This window comes from Hypanus sabinus, chromosome 14 (assembly GCF_030144855.1).
Source record: "Hypanus sabinus isolate sHypSab1 chromosome 14, sHypSab1.hap1, whole genome shotgun sequence".
Taxonomy (NCBI): domain Eukaryota; kingdom Metazoa; phylum Chordata; class Chondrichthyes; order Myliobatiformes; family Dasyatidae; genus Hypanus; species Hypanus sabinus.
The window spans coordinates 77,377,268-77,390,839 of NC_082719.1; the positions used below are offsets into that span (position 1 = coordinate 77,377,268).

Sequence of the window (13,572 nt, forward strand, 5' to 3'; positions counted from 1 at the left end):
ATTGGAGTATAAAAGTTGCATTGTTTGCTGTGTAACCAAAATAATGTAGTCTGAGTTTGCTACTTGCGATGCATGTATCCAATTGAATGTAGAAGACAATGATGAGCTAATAAGAGGAAGCTAAGAGATGTAGATTAGAACATGATTAAGTCAATGGGTAGAAACAATAGTGGTGGATGTTGTGCTGTCTTTACGACAGTTATTTAGTTTATAATATTTTCGCTTAGTAATTCATTTTATAGTATTTTCTAGTTAGAATTAGTTTAAAGTATATTCATTGCATGTAAAATATATTGGCATGCGATGACGTCACATCCGGTTTCGCCGCGTCTTGTGGGAAAGTACCGGTTTGAAATTAACGCGAGGGTGGGGGCTCACCACGAGGCACACCTGAGCAGAAGTTGTTTTGCAGGCATGAGAAATCACAGTGAGAGCAACGCTGTAAGTTAATAGATAATCGATATATTGAACTAAGATCTTAATGCCGATCCTGTTAGAAGTAACGACGGTCGATAATGTTTATGCTTTCGTTAGTTAAAGAGTTGCGGATAGTTTGCATGGAAGTGTATTTAAAGTAGTCAATGGAGCAGGTAAACTCTCCCTGTATACTGCACCTTAGTGTAATGTAGTTATAGTCACCTTTACAAGTATTTACAATTGAAATGTGATATTAAGGAAGGAACAAATACTGTATCAATCTTGTATTGTATTATCAACAGTTTTCACCATATGTTAATGTGAAGAGTGAACAGTAAATGGTTAATCTTACTGCGATCTGGTTTCATTGACTGTGGTTTATCTCGACGTTGAATTCGGCGTTATTAGTACACCCGAAGGAGAACGTTTTAGATGTACTTGTGAGACGCAACTGTAGACCAATTGGATATGCTAATGCAACTAAACCAGGAGATTGCTATAAAAAATGCTATGTACAAGGATCGGTGGGCAATCAGTGACTAGCTCAATGACTGTCTCAGCCTTGATTTGCAAATTAGAGTTTAATACTTCTTGAAGAATCTTCTGTGTCTCCTGGTCATTTGTGGGGCACGATAAACCACGACAGTAGTTGTGTCCTGAGGATGTTCTATGCAGTCCTGCTCACTCATTGGTGCGCTTTCTTGAAATCGCTCATTGTCTCCACTTCTGATCCCACTATGGGATTGGTTCATGTTCCCTCGTCTTACCCTTCCTGAAGTCTACAATCCTAGCTGGTGAGTTGTTGGTTGTTGAGTGTTGTGAATTGCGATATGCAAGGAGGAATATTGGTGAGCTTCGTATTCAATGTCAGTGTTCTGCTGACTTTGCTCACAGTGTGTTCTTTCGACTCTGGACAAACCTTTCTGCCAAACCATTTGTAGCTTGGTGGTGCGGTGCAAATGTGATATATCTTATTATTCAGGAATGATTGAAACTGCTCCTCAACAAAGTATTGTTCTGGAAAACAACTGCGTGGGAGGAGTTTATTGGTAAAAAAGCCATCGGGCTGGGGAAGTAACACTCTCACAGCCTCAAAACATACCCTATCGCACCGGTGTTGGAGGTTCCCAGGTAGCCTCACCTGGTTTAGCCCACCTGTTGGAGCAGTATACCTCGGTGCGGCCACTGTTGAATGCAAACAGTTACTTGGAGCCAGGGGTGAGAGCTGGGTGGTAAGTGGGAACCAAATGTGGTTTGGCTACCACTGGGCAGAGCATGACAAGCTCACCACCAGAGGTGCAACCTCTCCTTGGAACTTAGAAGTACAAAATACTTCTGAGCCTTAGGTAATTGTTTTCTGTTTCCTAGTGAGAAATGACTTTGAACACTATTGACGTGGACTTTTATGATTATGTAACTAAATGGCAGATTTATTAGGTTCTACTACATATAATTCAAAAAATGTGGTGCTTTCAGAAAACCATCAGTTAAGATACATTTATAGCATATTTGCATTATATAACCATATAACAATCACAGCACGGAAACAGGCCATCTTGGCCCTCCTAGTCCGTGCCGAACCCTTAATCTCACCTAGTCCCACCTACCCGCACTCAGCCCATAACCCTCCACTCCTTTCCTGTCCATATACCTATCCAATTTTACCTTAAATGACACAACTGAACTGGCCTCTACTACTTCTACAGGAAGCTCATTCCACACAGCTATCACTCTTTGAGTAAAGAAATACCCCCTCGTGTTTCCCTTAAACTTCTGCCCCCTAACTCTCAAATCATGTCCTCTAGTTTGAATCTCCCCTACTCTCAATGGAAACAGCCTGTTCACATCAACTCTATCTATCCCTCTCAAAATTTTAAATACCTCGATCAAATCCCCCCTCAACCTTCTACGCTCCAATGAATAGAGACCTAACTTGTTCAACCTTTCTCTGTAACTTAATTGCTGAAACCCAGGTAACATCCTAGTAAATCGTCTCTGCACTCTCTCTAATTTATTGATATCTTTCCTATAATTCGGTGACCAGAACTGCACACAATATTCCAAATTTGGCCTTACCAATGCCTTGTACAACTTTAGCATTACATCCCAACTTCTGTACTCAATGCTTTGATTTATAAAGGCCAGCGTTCCAAAAGCCCTCTTCACCACCCTATCTACATGAGACTCCACTTTCAGGGAACTATGCACAGTTATTCCTAGATCTCTCTGTTCCTCTGCATTCCTCAATGCCCTACCATTTACTCTGTATGTTCTATTTGGATTATTCCTGCCAAAATGTAGAACCTCACACTTCTCAGCATTAAACTCCATCTGCCAAAGTTCAGCCCATTCTTCTAACCAGCATAAATCTCCCTGCAAGCTTTGAAAATCCACCTCATTATCCACAACACCTCCTACCTTAGTATCATCGGCATACTTACTAATCCAATTTACCACCCCATCATCCAGATCATTTATGTATATTACAAACAACATTGGGCCCAAAACAGATCCCTGAGGCACCCCGCTAGTCACCGGCCTCCATCCTGATAAACAATTATCCACCACTACTCTCTGGCATCTCCCATCTAGCCACTGTTGAATCCATTTTATTACTCCAACATTAATACCTAATGACTGAACCTTCTTAACTAACCTTCCATGTGGAACTTTGTCAAAGGCTTTGCTGAAGTCCATATAGACTACATCCACTGCCTTACCCTCGTCAACATTCCTCGTAACTTCTTCAAAAAATTCAATAAGGTTTGTCAAACATGACCTTCCACGCACAAATCCATGCTGGCTACTTCTAATCAGATCCCGTCTATCCAGATAATTATAAATACTATCTCTAAGAATACTTTCCATTAATTTACCCACCACTGATGTCAAACTGATAGGTCTATAATTGCTAGGCTTCCTTCTAGAACCCTTTTTAAACAATGGAACCACATGAGCAATACGCCAATCCTCCGGCACAATCCCTGTTTCTAATGACATATTAAAGATCTCCGTCAGAGCTCCTGCTATTTCTACACAAACTTCCCTCAAGGTCCTGGGGAATATCCTGTCAGGACCTGGAGATTTATCCACTTTTAAATTTCTTATAAGCGCCAGTACCTCCACCTCTTTAATTGTCATAGGTTCCATAACTTCCTTACTTGTTTCCCACACCTTAGACAATTCAATATCCTTCTCCTTAGTGAATACCGAAGAGAAGAAATCATTCAAAATCTCTCCCATCTCCTTCGGTTCCACACATAGCTGACCACTCTGATTCTCTAAGGTGCCAATTTTATCCCTCACTATCCTCCTGCTTTTAATATAACTGTAGAAACCTTTCGGATTTACTTTCACCTTATTTGTCAAACCAACCTCGTATCTTCTTTTAGCTTTTCTAATCTCTTTCTTAAGATTCCTTTTACATTCTTTATATTCCTCAAGCAATTCCTTTACTCCATGCTGCCTATATCTATTGTAGACATCCCTCTTTTTCTGAACCAAATTTCTAATATCCCTTGAAAACCATGGTGCTCTCAAACCTTAACCTTTCCTTTCACCCTAACAGGAACATAAAGATTCTGTACCCTCATAATTTCACCCTTAAATGACCTCCATTTCTCTATTACATCCTTCCCATAAAACAACTTGACCCAATCCACTCTCTCTAAATCCCTTCGCATCCCCTCAAAGTTAGCCTTTCTCCAATCAAAAATCTCAATCAAAAATCCTGTCCATCTCCATAATTATATTGAAGCTAATGCTATTGTGATCACTGGACCCAAAGTGCTCCCCAACACATACATCTGTCAGCTGACCTATCGCATTCCCTAACAGGAGATCCAACACTGCCCCATCTCTAGTCGGTACTTCTATGTATTGTTGCAAAAAACTATCCTGCACACATTTCACAAACTCTAAACCATCCAGCCCTTTTACAGAATGAGCTTTCCAGTCTACGTGTGGAAAATTAAAATCTCCCACAATCACCACCTTGTGTTTACTACAAATATCTGCTATCTCCTTACACATTTGCTCTTCCAACTCACGCGCCCCATTAGGTGGCCTATAATACACTCCTATCAGTGTTACTGCACCTTTCCCATTCTTCAATTCCACCCAAATGGCCTCCCTAGAGGAGCTCTCTAATCTATCCTTCCAAAGCACAAGCAATGCAACACCTCCTCCTCTGGCCCCTCCTACTCTATCACACCTGAAGCAACTAAATCCAGGAATATTTAGTTGCCAATCACACCCTTCCTGCAACCATGTTTCACTAATAGCTACAACATCATAATTCCAGGTATCAATCCACGCTTTAAGCTCATCCACCTTTCTTACAATGCTCCTAGCATTAAAATAGATACATTTAAGATTCTCTCCATCTCCTCCTCTCTTTCCATCCCTAACAATGCATTCAAATTTATTATCCTTTTCTTTCTTCTCCCCTACATCTTCAGGCTGAGCGCATCCCTTCTCCATCACCTGCCTTTCCTCCCTCACACACTGTCTATTTACTTGCTCCACTGGTGAACTAACCTCCTCTCCCATAGTCTCCTCAAATAGTCTCCCACCCCCCCATCTTACTAGTTTAAAGTCCGCCCTGTAGCCCTAGCAAACCTCCCCACTAGGATATTGGTCCCCCCACAATTCAAGTGTAACCCGTCCTTCTTGAACAGGTCACTCCTGCCCCAGAAGAGGTCCCAATGATCCAGAAACTTGAATCCCTGCCCCCGCTCCAATTCCACAGCCACGCATTCATCCTCCACCTAATTCTATTCCTACTCTCACTGTCACGTGGCACAGGCAGTAATCCCGAGATTACTACCTTTGTGGTCCTTCTTCTTAACTGCCTTTCAAACTCCCTATACTCTCGTTTCAGGACCTCTTCCCCTTTCCTTCCTATGTCATTGGTACCTACATGTACCACGACCTCTGGCTCTTCACCCTCCCACTTCAGGATATCTTGGACGCGATCAGAAACGTCCCGATCCCTGGCACCAGGGAGGCAAATTACCATCCGGGACTCCCGGTCACCTCCACAGAAATGCCTGTCTGAGCCCCTGACTATTGAGTCCCCTATTACTATGGACCTCTTTCTTTTAACCCTACCCTTCTGAGCTACAGGGCCGTCCTCTGTGCCGGAGGCTCGGCCACTGTCACTCCCACCAGGTAGGCTGTCCCCCCCCAACAGTACTCAAACATGAGTACTTATTGTCAAGGGGTACAGCCACCGGGGTACTCTCTAGAACCTGCCTCTTCCCCTTCCTGACCGTGACCCACCTATCTGCCTCCCGTGGCCCCGGAGTGACCACCTGCCTGTAACTCCTCTCTATCACCTCCTCACTCCCCCTGACCAGGCGAAGGTCATCGAGCTGCAGCTCCAGTTCCCTAACTCGGTCCCTCAGGAGCTGCAGTTCGGCGCACCTGGCGCAGATGTGGACGTCCGGGAGGCTCGGAGACTCCAGGATCTCCCACATCCGACACCGAGAACAACAAGCTGCCCTCACACTCATACCTCCCAAATAACTGAAAATACAAGAACTAAAAGATAAGCCTACTATGCCCTCTTCCACCAAGCCCTACACTCTGCGCCCGGCTCACTCCGCTGCCCGCAAACGAAGCTGCCCGCTTCTTAAGGCGGCATTCTTTATATATCTTCCCTCCTTCCCGGGCCTCCTTCACGTGCCTGCGCAGTCCCGCCTCTCAGAACTCCGATCTGAGAAGCAATTGGACAATTTGAAAATGGCAGCCGCCGCACTTCCTCTCAAGCCTCGCTGTCCTCTTCCAAAGTTATTCTACAAACATCCTTGCTGCTTAACTAGTGTAACTAAATACCAGTTACGGAGCTATGAAGTAATTGAAATGAACAAAACGGAATTGTTGACAATTGGCAAAATAATGTCATTTGTTGCCCAGATACCGAGGGTCTCATGATGGTGATGTGGAGGTGCATACTAACGTAGAAGGAAGAATCACGGGTGACAGCTGACCTTTTTACTTCACTTGAGGATGAATGAATTCCCAAGGGAAACATTTCAGAGTTTGCGATTGGGCTTGAATCCTGCACTTCATTTGGCAAAGAACTTCTTTTCACAGCTTAAAACAACAATCATTCATCAGGACACAGCGACTAAATAAATCAGCAACTGACTAAATGGTCGAACTACTACTTCTGATATTGTGTCCTGATGTGCTTTATATGAGCTATCTCACAACAGTCAAGCAGCATTTGCTCATTTTGATTTCCTTCATCCTATTCATCAGCTGCAGTCGCTTTTCATGAGGGTTAAGTGTTTGTTTTGAGTCGTTGTAGTCTTGAGGATGCAGAGAAAATTCAAAAGAACTGTAGGAAGTGCCAAGTACATTAGGGTTAGTACATTAGGGTTAGTGCCAAGTACATTTTACTTATTCAGAGAATTTGCTATTCAAGCATCAATTTAGAAAACCTGAGCAACATACACAAGACTAATGGAACTGGAGGAGATAGCAGAGGTACTTAATGAGTAGTTTGCTTCAGTATTCACTATAGAAAAGGATCTTGGCGATTGTAGGGATGACTTACAGTGGACTGAAAAGCTTGAGCATGTAGATATTAAGAAAGAGGATGTGCTGGAGCTTTTAGAAAGCATCAAGTTGGATAAGTCGCCAGGACCGGATGAGATGTAACCCAGGCTACTGCGGGAGGTGAAGAAGGAGATTGCTGAGCCACTGCTGATGATCTTTGGGGATGGGAGGTTCCGGAAGATTGGAGGGTCGCAGATGTTGTTCCCTTATTCAAGAAAGGGAGTAGAGATAGCCCAGGAAATTGTAGACCATTGAGTCTTACTTTAATGGTTGATAAGCTGATGGAGAAGATTCTGAGAGGCAGGATTTATGAAAATTTGGAGAAGCATAATATAATTAGGAATAGTCAGCATGGCTTTGTGAAAGGAAGGTCCTGCCTTATGAACCTGATTGAATTTTCTGAGGATGTGACTAAACACATTGATGAAGGTAGAGCAGTAGATGTAGTGTATATGGATTTCAGCAAGGCATTTGATAAGGTACCCCATGCAAGGCTTATTGAGAAAGTAAGGAAGCATGAGATCCAGGGGGACATTGCTTTGTGGATCCAGAACTGGCTTGCCCACAGAAGACAAAGAGTGGTTGTAGACAGGTCATATTCTGCATGGAGGTCAGTGACCAGGGGTGTGCCTCAGGGATCTGTTCTGGGACCCCTGCTCTTTGTGATTTTTATAAATGACCTGGATGAAGAAGTGGAGGGATGGGTTCGTAAATTTTCTGATGCTACAAAGGTTGGGGGATGTTGTGGATAGTCAGAGGTTACAGTGGGACATTGATAAGATGCAAAACTGGCCTGAGAAGTGGCAGATGGAGTTCAACCCAGACAGGTGTGAGGTGGTTCATTTTGCTAGGTCAAATATGATGGCAGAATATAGTATTAATGGCAAGACTCTTGGCAGAGTGGAGGATCAGAGGGATCTTGGGGTCTGAGTCCATAGGATGCTCAAAGCAGCTGCGCAGGTTGACACTGTGGTTAAGAAAGCAGATGGTGCATTGGCCTTCATCAATTGTGGGATTGAGTTTAGGAGCCGAGAGGTAATATTGCAGATATATAGGACCATGGTCAGACCCTACTTGGAGAACTGTGCTCAGTTCTGGTTGCCTCACTATAGGAAGGGTGCAGAGGAGATTTACAAGGATGTTGCCTGGATTGGGGAGCATGCCTTATGATAAAAGGTTAAGTGAACTTTGCCTTTTTTCCTTGGAGCGATGGAGGATGAGGGGTGACTTGATAGAGGTGTATAAAACGATGAGATGCATTGATTGTGTGGAAAGTCAGAGGCTTTTTCCCCAGGGCTGGAATGGCTAGCACGAGAGGGCACAGTTTTAATGAGCTTGGAAGATGGTCCAGAGGAGATGTCAGCGGTAAGATTTTTACTCAGAGAGTGGTGAGTGCGTGAAATGGGCTGCCGGCAACGATGGTGGAGATGGATACAACAGGGTCTTTTAAGAGACTCCTGCACATAGGGCTATAGATAACCCTAGGTAATTTCTAAGGTAAGGACATCTTCAGCACAGCTTTGTGGGCCAAAGGACCTGTATTGTGCTGTAGGTTTTCTGTGTTTCTATGTTGGAGGAACTTAGCAGGCCAGGCAGTATCTATGGAAAAGAGTACAGTTAACGTTTCAGGCTGAGGCTGGAGAAAAAAGATATTTAATTCCTTGCCTACTGGTTCTTATTTTTAAAGCAATATAAAATCTGAAAACCCACATTATCATTGATTCTGGATGCTTAATTGACTTAGCAAAATGTCACATGTACATGGCAACATACAGTGAAATGCATTTTTTATGTTAACCGCTAATGGTCACAAAGAGGCCAAGAGAAGGAACGTTTGATGTACACTTGTGCGAAGAAATGGAGGGACTAATTAAAAATTACAAACCAAAAGATAAATCTAAGAAAAGAGGGCAAAAAAGAGAACAAGAAATGGAAGTGCTAAAACTCTTCAGAACGGAGGGAGAAAGGCTGAGGGGGACAGGTAGAATATTGATTACAAGCGAGGAAGACACTAAGGTGCTGGAGAATCGGCCTGTTAGAGAGAGAGGAAGGTACAGTGAGAAGCTGGCTTCAGCTCCGTACCCGGATGCGAAAGAAACAGAAAAGCCCCCTCCCTATTATGAGGAAGGAACCCCTAAGCAGTGCCCCCTGATGACGGGGACAGTAAACATGCAGGGAGAGGTACAAGTTTGGGATAATGAGGAAGAAAAAAAACAATACGAGAAGGAAAAAGCAGTGATATGGAAGGAGATACAGGCAGAAAGGATAAAGGTGGAACAGGCGCAGAGAGAAATGAAAGAAGGGATTGAACGGATGAAATACTTGAGAGAGGAAAAGGAATATAAGGAGTATCGGTTATACTATAGAAATAAACAGACTAGAAAAGAAGGTGACTCATTGGAGGAGCAAGAGTTAAGTGGAGAGAGAGAGGATGTGAGAATTTGTGGGGAAGAGGTAGGAGGCAGAAGCCTAGAAGAGCAGAAGGAGGCGGTAGGGAAGCGACTTGCGGAAGTAGAGAGAGAGCCAGATAAGTTACTGAGAGGGGATTGCCAGAGGAGATGCGAAAAATACTCCAGGGGCCAACCAAGTATTGAATCAGGACAGAAAGGAAGGACTCCACAGGGAGACCGAGGGAAGAAGAGGACCCCGGAGACATTTGTGTGGGAGGCAGTAAAGACATACCCTGAGACAGATGGGGAGTCGGGTGAGAAGGAGAGCCAGGGCTGGTGGGAAGAAGGAGGAAGAATTATGCCGTTGTTAGTAAAAGGATCAGGACAAGTGCAGTATATCCCTTGGGGATCCCAGGACCTAGAAGGGCTGAAAAACACTCTGCCCAAACTACATGAAGGAGCAGGGAAATGGATTAGAGCCTTTGAAGAAGAAACAGTGGGACAATTATTGGCTATGGGAGATTTGAAGGCACTGTTGATAAAGTTGATGGGAACCACCAAATTTAACGAACTAATGGAAATGGCTGGCATAGTAAACTCGAACAACCCAAGAACTGATGGAGACGGGTTTGACAGAGTGAGGCAGAGGGTATGCCAGGCCCTCAGAAAACTTTATCCACCCAAAGTGGACCCTGAAAACCCAGCAGCCTACGTAGAAAACCAGTTGAAAAGGTGGAGACTGGAGACTGAGCAAGAGGTGGAGAATAGCTTATTTATGACCTCACTGTTCCGACATAGCATTTTGGATGCAATGCCTCCGCAAGTAAAATCCAAACTGGAGGAAGTGGTTGAGTTAATGTCAAAGACCCCACAAGAATTTAGAGACCATGTAGTCCATGCGGTTGAGAAATACTGGAAAAACTAAGGTTGGCTGAGCAGCAGGAAGAGGTGCAAAGAAAGTTAATAGAAATGCAGCTCGAAGAGCTCAAAAAGAAGGAAAAAGAGAAAAACAAAAAGATGCTGCCAGCAACCACCGGTCCGAGCAAAGCCATCGAACTGGACAAAGCAATGACGAGGGCTGGAAAACCCCATGCCAATAATCGTCTTTGGGGGAGCATTCCCACAAATGCCCTATCAGGAACAGACTAAATTCAAACAGCCCAGACAGGACTGGAAGTCCCAAGGAGGGGGACAGAGGAGCTAAGGGCAGAGGGGACCAGTGAGGAAACCAGGGGAAAGAGAGGCAGAGAGATTGTGCTGGGAATGTAATCAGCCAGGTCACATGAGAAGAGATTGTCTGTTTACACTATGGCCTGTCACACACCAGCAAGAACCCATTTGCTATGCATGTACCCAATTTAGCAGGAGAATGAAGTATTAAGAATGTAAATTTGCTATTTGCTAGAGAATGAAATCTTAGGAATGTAAAAGACAATGGTGCATTAATGAGAGGTAGCTAAGAGATGTAGATTAAAACATGATTAAGTCAATGGGACGTACCTGGTTCGTGTGAAACTGGACCAGGAGATTGATATAAAAAATGCTGTGTCCGGGGATCGGTGGGCAATCAGTGACTAGCTCAATGACTGTCTCAGCTTTGATTTGCAAATTAAAGTTTAACCCTTCTTGAAGAATCTTCTGCATCTCCTGGTCATTTGCGAGGCACGAAAAACCACAACAGTCGCGGACGGAGACCGTGTCCTCCCGCCCATCAGGCAAGACCACAGAGGCATACTGGGGGTTCATGAACCCTCTCAACCAGCAGGGAGTATTTATTACTCCTCACATGTTTCGGAGCAGGACTGGCCCTGGGGACGTCAGCCAAACTGGTAGGGTGGTCCCAGTGACAGACTTCCTGGGAAAAGAGAATAAGCGCTCGTGAGGGGTGGCATTGGTGGACGTACATAACAGGGAGCGGATAGAGTGGAGTGCCTCAGTGAGGACCTCCTGCCATTGAGAGACCAGCAACCCTTTTGACAAGGGCTAAAAGTGTGGCCTTCCACACTGTGGCATTCTCCCTCTCCACCTGTCCATTTCCCCGGGGATTATAACTCGTGGTCTGACTAGTAGCAATGCCCCTAGCTAGCAAGTACCGGCACAGCTTGTCACTCATAAAGGAGGACCCTCTATCACTGTGGATATAGCAGGGATATCCGAACAGAGTGAAGAGCTGGCGCAGGGCTTTTATGACGGACGTGGTAGTGCTGTTGGGGCAGGGGATTGCAAAAGGGAACTGCGAGTGCTTGTCGATAATATTGAGAAAATAGACATTGCGGTTGGTGAAGGGAATGGGGCCCTTAAAGTCAACACTCAGTCGCTCAAAAGGGTGGGTGGCCTTGACAAGTTGCACCGTTTCAGGACAGTAGAAGTGCGGTTTGCACAAATTTGGCAGTCCCTGGTCATCGTCCTGATGTCCTCCAGGGAGTACGGCAGGTTCTGGGCTTTCACGAAATGGTAAAATCGGGTGACCCCCGGATGGCAAAGATGTGCATGAAGGGCATACAGCTGGTCGAGCTGTGCGCTAGCACATGCTCCCCGGGATAGGGCATCATGGGGCTCATTGAGTCTGCCAGGCCGGTACAGGATGTCATCGTTGTAGGTGGAGAGTTCTATTCTCCACCGCAAAATTTTATCATTTTTGATTTTGCCCCGCTGTTGGTTGCTGAACATGAATGCAACCGAGCACTGGTCGGTCAGCAAGGTGATCCTTTTGCCAGCGAGATAGTTCCTCCAGTGCCTAATAGCTTCCACTATGTCCTGGGCTTCTTTCTCCACCGCGGAGTGCCAAATTTCAGAGGCCAAATTTCAGAGCCTTGAAGGGTACGAGAAAAGAATGCTACTGGCCTGCCTTCCTGATTGAGGATAGCAGCAAGCGTGAAATTGGAGGTGTCACTCTCTACTTGGAAGGGAATGGTCTCGTCCACCGCATGCAACGTTGCTTTGGCAATGTCCCCTTTAATGCAGCTGAAGGCCGCGCAGGCCTCAGCAGAGAGGGGAAAATTGGTAGACATGACCAGGGGGCGGTCCTTGTCTGTGTAATGGGGGACCCATTGGGCGTAATTGGAAAAAAAACCCAGGCACCGTCTGAGGGCTTTGAGAGTGGTGGGAAGAGGGAGTTCTAACATACGGTCGGGATCAGGGCCAATGACCCCGTTTTCCACGACATACCCAAGGATAGCAAGTCGGGTGGTTCCAAACACACACTTGTCCCTGTTATAAGTAAGGTTCAGGGCTTCGGCCTCTTGGAAAAATCGTTGGAAGTTGGCGTTGTGATCCGGCCAGTCATGACCACAGATGGTGATGTTATCCAGATAGGGAAATGTGGCCTTCAGTTGGCACTGGTCCACTATCTGGTCCATTTCCCTCTGGAAGACTGAGACACCATTTGTGACACCGAATGGGACGCGCAGGAAGTGATAGAGCCTGCCGCCCGCCTCGAAGGCGGTGTAGGGGCGATCCTCTGGGTGGATGGGGAGCTGGTGATAAGCGGATTTCAGATCTATGGTCGAGTACACCTTGTACTGAGCTATCTGGTTGACCATATCCGCGATGCGGGGTAGGGGGTACGCGTCAAGCTGCGCGAACTTATTGATGGTTTGACTATAGTCCACGACCATCCTATTTTTCTGCCCAGTCCGAACAACAACCACCTGGGACTGCCAAGGGCTTGTGCTTGGCTCAATGATCCCCTCCCCAAGCAGCCGCTGCACCTCTGACTGAATGAAGGCCCTGTACCCCGCGCTGTACCTCCTGCTCTTAGTTGCCACAGGCTTACAGTCGGAGGTCAGGTTGGCGAAATGCGATGGGGGAGGGATCTTGAGGGTGGAGAGGCTGCAAGTGGTGTTGGTAGCGCAGCTGTCGGCATGGTGCTGAGCGAGACGTGTGGTTCGGTGTGTGTGTGTGTGGTCAGTAGCGGAGTATATGGCGAAGTCCCACCAAACTGAGGATTCCTGACAGTGAGTGGTGGGAGGGGCCCGTCATATGCCATAGTCACACTTTCGAGATGGCTCTGGAAGTCCAGCCCCTATAGCACAGGTGCGCACAGTTGAGGCATGACCAGTAGCGCAAAGTTCCGATATTCTGTGCCCTGCACCACCAATGTCACTACACAACCCCCCCGGATGTCTGTGGAATGCGACCCAGAAACCATGGTGACCCTCTGGCTTACCGGCTGTGTCACGAGTCCGCAGCGTTGCAC

At 45.7% G+C, this 13,572-nt stretch overlaps 1 long non-coding RNA gene across 1 annotated transcript in view; it reads left to right on the forward strand.

The window, feature by feature from the left end:
- Positions 1-408: 408 nt before the first annotated feature.
- The window catches only part of LOC132404901 (uncharacterized), a 96,459-nt gene continuing 83,295 nt past the window's right edge, over positions 409-13,572 (forward strand). The window contains exon 1 of the long non-coding RNA XR_009515701.1: positions 409-441. This is a non-coding gene — a long non-coding RNA (uncharacterized LOC132404901). The remainder of the gene's footprint in view (positions 442-13,572) is intronic.